We start from the raw sequence: 10,089 nt of genomic DNA on the forward strand, positions 1-10,089 counted from the left end.
TCATCTTATCCTGACTACCAATCTCTCTCTTTAATGTCTTTCACTCTCTCTCCCTAATATACGTCCTCTTCAACGTCTCCTTCAACGTAATCGTGCCATCTTTGACAAAGCAGACACCATCGTAATAACATCGCTGGTGATAGGTAAGTACGCTACTCTCTCTCTCTCTTTATCTCTCTCTCTCTCCCCCTCTTTCCCTAAAGATGGTTAGCTTTTTTGCTGATGTGTGGGTTTCCATCATTTCAATTTCGAAGATGGGTAAGCGGCATCGGTGAAGGAAGAGAATTATAGAAAAACAAAAAAAATTAAAAAAAAAAAGAAGGAAAGAAGTATAGGCGAGAAGGAAGCAGATCTCGACTCTCAGACCAGATCTGACCCGACGACCTTTCGATAAAATTTCGACGACATTATTTCGGTGACCAATTTCTACCCCAATTTGCTGGAATCCAGTATAGCAATCAAGAGCTGAGTACTTGATCCATATATCCCGGTGATTTCTAACCTCAGAATTTTATTTTATCGTACTTTATTGTATCTCACTTTTTCTGTTATCTTCACTATTTATAATTTGTGTGGGTTATTTTTTTGCGTGCTGTCTGTTTCCATGTATTGATGTCTAGCATCTGTTGTTCTTGAAATTTGGTTGCATTGTGTGCTTTGCGTATGCCTTTTATAGTTATTGCTATTTTTAGCCTTCTCTGTGCTTTTTGTTAAGTAGTGGATTGGGTGGCAAATGGTGGAGTAGGGTCGTGTCCTGGGGGGCTAGGGGTGGGGTCGGGGTTCGGTGTTGGGTTAGGTTTGAGATGTGGAGTGTAAGGTATTAAGGGAGGGGATAAGAGAAATGATAAGTTGAGGGTAGGGTCGTGGAACATAGGGACCCTTCAAGGTATGTTGATAGAACTGGTAAAGATTCTTCATGGTGATGACTATCAAGTTGGTCTGTTAGGGGTTTACTTTGAATATCTATAGTGCGTATGCGCTACAGGCGGGCTTGGATGAGGAAGATAAGAAGATATTTTGAGAGGTTTTGGATGAGGTGGTAAGAGACGTGCCTAGTTCAGAGAATATTTTCATAGGAGGATATTTCAATGGGCACATCGATCTTTGCCGATGGGTTATGATGACGTGTATGGAGGCTTTGGGTTCGGGGATAAGAATGTTGAGGGAGCTGTTCTTTTAGATTTTGCGAGGGCCTTTGGGTTGGTGGTAGTGAATTCCAGCTTTCCAAAGAAGGAGGAGCATCTGGTTACTTTTCGTAGTAGGCTAGCCAAGACTCAGATTGACTTTTTACTGCTTAGGAAGTGGGGTAGATCAATGTGTAAGGATTGTAAGGTAATTTCGAGTGAGAATCTTGTGACCCAGCATAGACTTCTGGTGATGGATTTGGTTATCAAGAAGGGTAAGAAGAGACAGGGTGGGGAGGGTCGACCTAGAATTAGGTGGGGTAGCCTGACTCCAGTTAGTGCTTTGGAGATAGTGGCGAAGTTGGAGGAGATGGGGGTCTAGGAGTGTAGGGGAACGTGGATAGTATGCGGGATAGAGATGCGGGTTGCATCAAAGAGTCTTCTAGAGAGGTGTTGGGTCTCTCGAGGGGCTAGTCTGGCCGGTATTGGGGGGATTGGTGGTGGAATAAAGATGTTAAAAAGAAAATGGAGACAAAAAAGGCAGCTTATGTTAAGTTGGTGGAGAGTAAGGATGAAGAGGAGAAGCGGACAAGCAGGGAAGAGTAAAATTTAGCTAAGAAGGAGGCTAATTTAGCAGTTACAACTGCTAAGACAACAGTTTTTGAGAGTTTGTATAAGGGGTTAGGGGAGAAAGGCGGGAAAAAGAGGTTGTTTAGGCTTGCCAAGGCTAGGGACCAGAAGGGTCGGGATCTGGATCAAGTGAAGTTCATTAAGGGAGAGGATGACAGAGTATTGGTAGAGGACGCCCTCATTAAGAAAAAATGGCAGTCATATTTTTATAGGCTCTTGAATAATGAGGGGGACAGAGGTGTTATGCTAAGGGAGTTGGAGCACTTTGGAGAGTGTTGCGATTTCAGCTATTATCAAAATTTTAAGGTAGAGGAGGTCGGTAAGGCTATTCGCAAGATGCGAAGGGGTAGGGCAACAGGGCCCAACGAGATTTAGGTGGATTTTTGGAAGTTTTCTAGCGGGGAAGGGTTGAGGTGGCTGACCAACTTGTTTAACAATATTTTCAAGTCTACAAAGATTCTTGAGGCATGGAGATGGAGCATGATGATTTCTTTATATAAGAACAAGGGTGACATTTCGAGTTGCAACAACTATCGGGGTATTAAGTTATTGAGTCACACAATAAAGATTTGCGAGAGGGAGGTGGAGCAAAGGTTGAGGAAAATTATGTCTATTTCAGAGAATCAATTTGGATTCATGCCTAGTAGCTCGACGACTGAGGTAATTCACCTAGTGCGGAGACTGGTAGAGCAGTATAGAGAGAGGAAGAGGGATCTTCACATGGTGTTTATTAACTTGGAAAAGGCATATGACAAGGTCCCTAGGGATGTTCTTTGGACATGTTTGGAGACGAGGGGGGTCCCTATGGCGTACATCAGAGCGATTAAGGATATGTATGAGGGGGCGAAGACTCGGGTAAGGACTGTGGGAGGAGATTCTGAGCATTTCTCGATCTTGACTGGGTTGCTCCAGGGATCAACACTTAGTCCATTTTTATTTTCCGTGGTGATGGATATGTTGATGCGGAGTATACAAGGGGAGGTGCCTTGGTGTATGCTTTTTTCAGATGATATAGTTTTGATTAATGAGTAGTGATAAGGTGTTAATGATAAGTTGGAGGTTTGGAGACAAACCCTAGAGTCTAAAGGTTTCAGATTGAGTCGGACCAAGATAGAGTATTTGGAGTGCAAATTTAGTGACTCGAGGCAAGAAAATAAGGTGGTAGTGAAGTTGGACTGTCAGGCGGTTTGCAAGAAGGATAGTTTTAAGTATCTTGGGTCTATGATTCAGAGGAATGAAGAGATAAATAAGGATGTCTCTCACCTATTGGGGTAGGTTAGATGAAATAGAGGCTTGCTTTGGGAATCTTATGCGATAAGAAGGTGCCTCCCAAGCTTAAAGGTAAATTCTATAGAGTGGCAGTTCGACTGGCTATGTTGTATGACGCGGAGTGTTAGCCGGTTAAGAATTCTCATATCTAAAAGTTAAAGGTGGTGGAAATAAGGATGTTGCATTGGATGTGTGGATTTACAAGGGCTGACAGAGTTAGGAATGAGATTATTAGGGAGAAGGTAGGAGAGGTATCGGTGGAGGATAAAATATGGGAAGTGAGGTTGAGATGGTTTGGTCATGTGATGATTAGTGGCACAGATGCCCCAGTTCAAAGGTGTGAGAGGGTTTCCACAGATAGTTTCAAGAAGGGTAGTGGTAGACTGAAGAAATACTGGAGAGAAGTTATTAAACATGACATGGAGCTATTACAGCTCACTAAGGATATGACCCTGGATAGGAAGGTTTGGAGAAAATACACTAGGATAGAGGGATAAGGTGGGTGGATGAATCGTAGTTAGTAGTTAGGAAGGTTTTGGTGTCCTTTGTTTGGTACTGTACAATATTTTTGTAGATGTCGTACCTATGTTAGTTTTATCATGTTTTATGCTTTTGATGTTTTTGTATATTGTCCTTTGTCTTGAGCTGGGGGTCTATCGGAAACAGCTTCTCTACTTCTTTAGAGGTAGTGGTATGGACTGCGTACATTCTACCCTCCCCAGACCCAACTAGGTAGGAATATACTGGGTTTGTTGTTGTTGTTGTATTCAAGTTTCCACTCATTCATCAAATCTGCTCAATTCTTGGTTTGTTTCTTCTCATAAGAAAAAAAATGTCTCAACTTCCCCAACTCACCTCTAAAACAACACAAGCCACCTTCTGCATTTTGTTGCCAACACTCACATTTAGCTCTGCCTACTCAGTAAGAATCCTTGAATTAGTGAACTTATTGACCGGCACATTAAAAACAAATGAACATGATGTGGATACAGTGATGGTCCTACTTGCCACATTGCTAACTGGCCAATTATCAGCTATTCTCACTGCCCTTGATTCAAATGTGTCACGTGTTAGGACGTAGGACGTGGTTAATATTTCAACCAAAATATTCATTACGTAATCATATTCTCTTTTGGTTTCCAATCCTATTTGGAAAAAGATTCGAATTTCTATTCCTATTAGGAGTTAGTTTGGCTTTAGAAAAAAAAACCTTCCATCATTTATAAATAAAACTATTTGAGAGAGAATTATTCATGCTCATTGGTATTTGTATTTGTATTTGAGAGACATTAACATATAAGTGAGGTTTTTTTAGGGAGCTTTCACCAAAGAGAGGAGAGAAAGAGAGTTCTTTTGCTGCAATTTTTGCTTCCCGACCAAGCACCTTCAAATTGCATTTACACGATCATTCACCGTTGGATTGTTCTGATATTTTGAACGAGTTTTCCTAACATCTTGTTTTTTGATTTGGATGGTGGATATTGAATTTGGAGGTACAAAACATCTATTTTTTTGTCCCAAATAATAGCAATATTTCAAGTGAATACACAACGGTGATACTAAAAAAAACTAAGAAAAATAAAAATAACTACCTTAACTTGGTTTGCCTCCCAAGCAATGCTTGATTTTTTATCGTGACACAACTACACTCACAACTCTTAATTAGATTCTTTCATACTCTCCCCCCTACCTAGATCCCATCTTCTTATTCTTTTCTAACCTTTTATGTGCTTACTCTCAAGGTCTGCAGCTTTTTCCACACTTACTTTTTCAGGCTCTACTCTACGTTTCTCACTCTTGGGCTTAATTTTTCATCTGGACAACTCCATGAGAGAGTTTGAATAAAGAATTCAAGATTTACACTCCTCCACCCCATACTTATCTACTTCCATAGTTATGATCATGCATAAATACTTGTATGTTAAGGGTATGTTGAGTAGGTTGTACACTCTGAAGACCATCTTTTCATCACACAATCTCTTTTTTAGAGTGCCCTCTCTCACATATATCAGTTCTCTTCTACTAGTCAATAATGGATGCTTCAGTATGATTGGTACCCTATTATCTGCATCATAATTTAAAATAATAAAGTAAGAAGGAATAATGAACTTACCAACCTTAATAAGAACATCATCTATGATTTCTTCGGGAACCACTCTTGTTACATCCATCATTTGAAGCACAACTGAACATGGCCTCAGTTTTCCCAACCCTAGAATATTAAACACTAAAAGGGGCATCAAGTTAATGCTTACCCCTAAATCACTCAAAGCATGGACCATATTACTTTCACCAATTTGCACGGGAAGGGTGAAATTCCCAGGGTCCTTGAGCTTCTTAGGCATCTTGTTCATCTCCACTAAACTGCACTCCTCGATAAGTGCTACCGTCTTAATGTCACCCAGCTTTGTATTATTAGTCACCATACCTTCAAGTACTCAGCATACTATTTCTTGCAAAACATCTAACAATGAAAGGTTAATGTGAAGTTATCTGAATATGTCAAACAACTTATTAAAATAAGCATCCTTTTAGACTTTTTAAGCCTCTGAAGGAAACGGTGGTGGTGGTGTCTCTAGTGTATGCTATTGTCTTTGTTTTTGGATTCTCAGGTTTTCCCAAATTTTCAGCTTTTTTGATTGCCATTTGCTTCTCATCTTCTTGCTTTGGGACCAGCTCTACCTGCGCCCTACGATTTTTGTTAGGAGGTCTATCAATCAGGTATCTACCACTCCTTAAGGTGATTGTCATTACTTGCTTTGGATTTTCTATATTACTAGGTGAACCCCCTTGAGGTTTGGTGTTCTATTCCTAAACCAACTACCCCGACCGTGTCTCCAAATTCTTCTAAACAAGTTTCTAATTTTTTTATGTCTGTAACTATTTGTTCTTGGTTGTCTAGGATCTTTTTCAGCGTCTTTTCTATATTGCTAGCTTGAGTATTATTTTGAATACTTTTGTGCTGCTGCAACTGCTGATTTTGAGCCTCATTATTACCCCATGAATAATTGTGCTAACTTTGTCAATTACAATTGTAAGCATTACCATAGGTTTGATTTTCCTTATGTGCATTGTCCACAATATGAATCGACTTCGGATATACTCTACATAGGTCTGCAGAGTGACCACTACTTTTATAAATCTCATACAAAAACTGAGACTGTTGAACTGCATTTACTTGGTCTTGACGTTGATTCACACTCAACTTATTGAACTATGTCATCATTTGGTTTTAAAAGGATACGAACTGAGCGGCCAATATTGTGGCACTATCCACCTCAATCATAACTTCAAGCTTCTTCACCGCACTTCTATAAATATCCCCCTGCTATTCGAGATTACCTTGTACAATTTTATTTAGAATATTATATAGCTCATCATAAGTTTTCACCAAAGCTTGACCACCTGTAGCTGAATCTAACAAAAAATTTATGTTATGGTCATAGGTTTCAACAAGAGTATGATCTAATACCTCATTGATCTATTAATGATGGGGATAATTTTTGAGTAGAAACTTGAATCTCTCTCATGCATGAAAAAGATTATCATCTAGATTTTGTTTGAAACTCGGGATCTCACTCCTCAATCTTACAGTTTTTCCATAAGGAAAAAATCGGATGAGGAATTTTTTTGCCAAGTAGTCCCAAGTTGTGAAGGAGTTTGAAGGTTATGCCTTCAATGATTTCTTCGCTTCCCCTAATAGTGAAAAGGGGAAGAGAGTTAGTCTCACACAATCTGTAGAGACTCTAGTGGTAATGAAAGTGTCAATGATCTCCAAGAAGTTTTGTAGATGAACCTGTGGAACTGCCCACTGCTGTGCAATAATTGCACCATATTCTGCCTCAACTTAAATCTGTCACCAGGCTCCAGTCTGCAGATTCTAGACATAACATTAGTTGTGAGTGGGATTGCCATTTTATGCATTGTCCTATGGGTTGGCTGTTCCCCAGTCATGACTGTAGAAATGACTTCACATCATTGAACTTGCGGGATGGGATAGAGAAATATTGCTTCTCTCCTTAATTGATGTAAGCATCGCTTTGATTCAGAGTATGGTTCAACCAAATACCTTTCCTTTGCTAGCATGCCAAAGATTCAAAACTGTATCTGCAAGTTTAGTAGCTAAAACTAAGTATTCAACACTTATCAAACAAAATAGCAAAACAAAAAATTAGAAAGTTACTCATTTTTAAGTCCCCAACAACAATGAAAAAAACTTGTTACATCCTACCACACACGTAAGTGTACGTGGTCTTATGAGTAAGAAAATGGACCTTTCATACCGAATATCGATTCCAAGGGACTTGGTGATTAGCAAACTATCCAATTGTAGTGTTATTAATAAGATTAAATAAGTGTAATTTTTAACCAAATAAGAGTTGAGTTTTGTAATTATAAATAAGTAACAAAAATTAACACCATATGAAGTGTGGATTGTAAACAATATGTGAAGAGTTCCAAGGTTGAGGCATTTACTTCACATTCATGTGTAACTATGATTTCTAGTCAGTATTGGTGTTTATCGTGATTCTTGATCTACGGAGTTGATATTATAAATTGGGAAAGGTCATCCTCTAAGTCATATATCCAAATTAATCTCAAAACTATATCATTGATCGGGGATGCAGGTTTTTAATCTTGACGCATTAAGCTATCTTTCTGTTTCATTAACCAAGTGGGGTGTTTAGGTATATCCTTATCCTAACCGTAAATCGTCCTTTAACAATTATTATCTAACAATTAAAGATATGATCCACGCTCTTTACATTCCTCATTCCATACCTCCATTCCTATGGTCTATACATTTTGGGACTTATATTTATCCTAAAGTTCATGACACTATAGAATAGTAAAACAAAACTATAAGAACAATCACACGACTTGATAAACATATAAACCAACAACTAAACCACAATTACACAATCATGTTTGTAGTATCAACCCTATAAGAGGGTATTTAGACACTCATTGTCTTACAAAGAATCATAATAATGAAGTTCACAAGTTAAACTATAAGAAAACTACGTTAAAAAGGAAAGAACCCTAGTGTAGAGCCTTTGGATGCCTTCTCTTCTCTCCAATCTTGTGTTGTTTCAAAAGTGCCTTGTAATTGTGACTAAGTAATATTTTTATAGTGGTTTACTCCATTCATGGGCAGACCAACACGAAATATATGCATTTACCACATTGCCCCTCACTTAAAGACTTAAAAATTAACTTTAGGATATCTTAGGAGAGGCTTTGTGCCGCAAGGCCTAAATCTAGCCTTTGGGGGTGAGACACCCACCTAAAGCAAGGATGAGGTGGTTTACCCTCTCCTTAGGGGGTGAGGCACACAAATTTGGGGGGTATGGCACAAGGCACCTCCAAATAGGTAGGAATTCACTCTGTTTTCGCTCCTAACTTCTCGTACATTTGATCCTTGTTTTCCCACTTCTCATGACTTATTTGTAGGATTCAGTTAGCTTCCAAAATACCTCCAATGGTATCATACAACATCATATAATAATCATTAGTTCATACAATACAATAGAGCTCATCAAAGTACATTAGAACCAAGCATAACTCAAGCTAGCACAACTAGTTTTCTCATCTAAACTCTATTTGATCATTTTGACTCTTAACTTGTTTCAAATGCACATTAAACACTCTACACATGTAATTAAACATATAATACATATTACACCCTTCATACTCATTAATCACATCAAGAAGTTCTCAAAACTAAGCTAAACTCACGTAGATAATGCCACTTCGATGTATAAATATGCTTAAGATCATCTGTCAAAAGCTTTGGCCAGAGAAAGGGAGTTGAATTTGATGAATTTTTCTGCCCTGTCATAAAAATATCTTTTATTGGTATGGTTCTTGTCTTAGCTACAACTCTATATTTAGAGGTTGAGCATATGGATGTCTAGATTGCTTTTCTTCATGGTGATTTAGATGAAGATATTTGCATAGAGCAGCCTAAAGGTTTTGTTGTCAAAGGAAAAAAATTATGTTTGCAAATTGAGAAAGAATTTGTATGACTTGAAACAAGATCCAAAAAAATGGTACATGAAGTTTGAATTTGTCATTGAAAAACAGGTATATAAGAAAACTTCTTCAGATTGTTGTTTATTCTTTCAAAAGTTCTTTATTGATGATTTCATTATTTTACTACTTTATATGGATGATCTGCTGATTGTAGGCAGAAATAAATCTAGAATTGCACTCCTTAAGAAAGAGTTGAGAAAATCATTTGTGATAAAGGACTTGGGCTAACAAGGTAAATTTTAGGCATCAAAATACACATAGATAGAGATAAGAAGTTATCCTTATACCAGAAGCAGCATATTGAAAAGGTACTAAAGAGCTTCAATATGACAGAACCAAAAGTGGTTAGTGCTCCTCTTGCTAAACAATTTAAATTGAGTACGATTAGAGTCTCTTTATGACAAGGAGAAGAAATAGATGCCTTATATTTCCTACTCCTCTGTAGTTGGAAGTTTGATGTATGCTATGGTTTGAACTAGACTAGATATTGTACATTCCATTAATACCATTAGCAGATTTCTTTCTAATCTTAGGAAGGAACACTAGGATGCAGTAAAATGGATACTAAGATATTTAAAAAGTATTGCATATATAGAGTTGTGCTTTGGTAGTGGCAAGCCTAAACTTGTTTGCTACGCAAACTCTAATTTGAGAGGTAATCTTGACAATTCAAGATCCACTTTCAGTTATTTGATCACTTTTGTAGGGGGAGCTATTTCTTGGAAATCTAGACTACAGAAGTGTATAGCTCTATCTACCACAGAAGTAGAATATATTGCTATCACTGAAGTTGCCAAAGAATTGCTTTGGATAAAGAAATTTATGAAAGATTTTGATTTTGAGCAGTCAAGGTTTGTCTTATTTTGTGATAATCAGTGTGCTATTTATCTCACCAAGCACTCTGCCTTTCATTATAAGTCCAAACATATTAGTAAAAGTATCACTGGGTTAGAATGACCATGGAAGAAAAATTATTTAGGTTTGAGAAGATACACGCTGATGATATCCTTCAAATATGCTGACAAAGGTG

At 38.0% G+C, this 10,089-nt stretch overlaps 1 non-coding gene and 1 pseudogene across 1 annotated transcript; both read left to right on the top strand.

Moving 5' to 3' along the window:
* Positions 1-1,649: 1,649 nt before the first annotated feature.
* LOC107841593 overlaps positions 1,650-10,089 on the top strand; it is a 12,609-nt pseudogene continuing 4,169 nt past the window's right edge.
* LOC124887604 lies at positions 6,506-6,612 on the top strand. Its single transcript, XR_007045370.1, has one exon. It is a non-coding gene; the product is annotated as a small nucleolar RNA R71 (small nucleolar RNA).

The sequence above is a fragment of the Capsicum annuum genome, chromosome 9 (assembly GCF_002878395.1).
Source record: "Capsicum annuum cultivar UCD-10X-F1 chromosome 9, UCD10Xv1.1, whole genome shotgun sequence".
NCBI classification, from domain to species: Eukaryota; Viridiplantae; Streptophyta; class Magnoliopsida; order Solanales; family Solanaceae; genus Capsicum; species Capsicum annuum.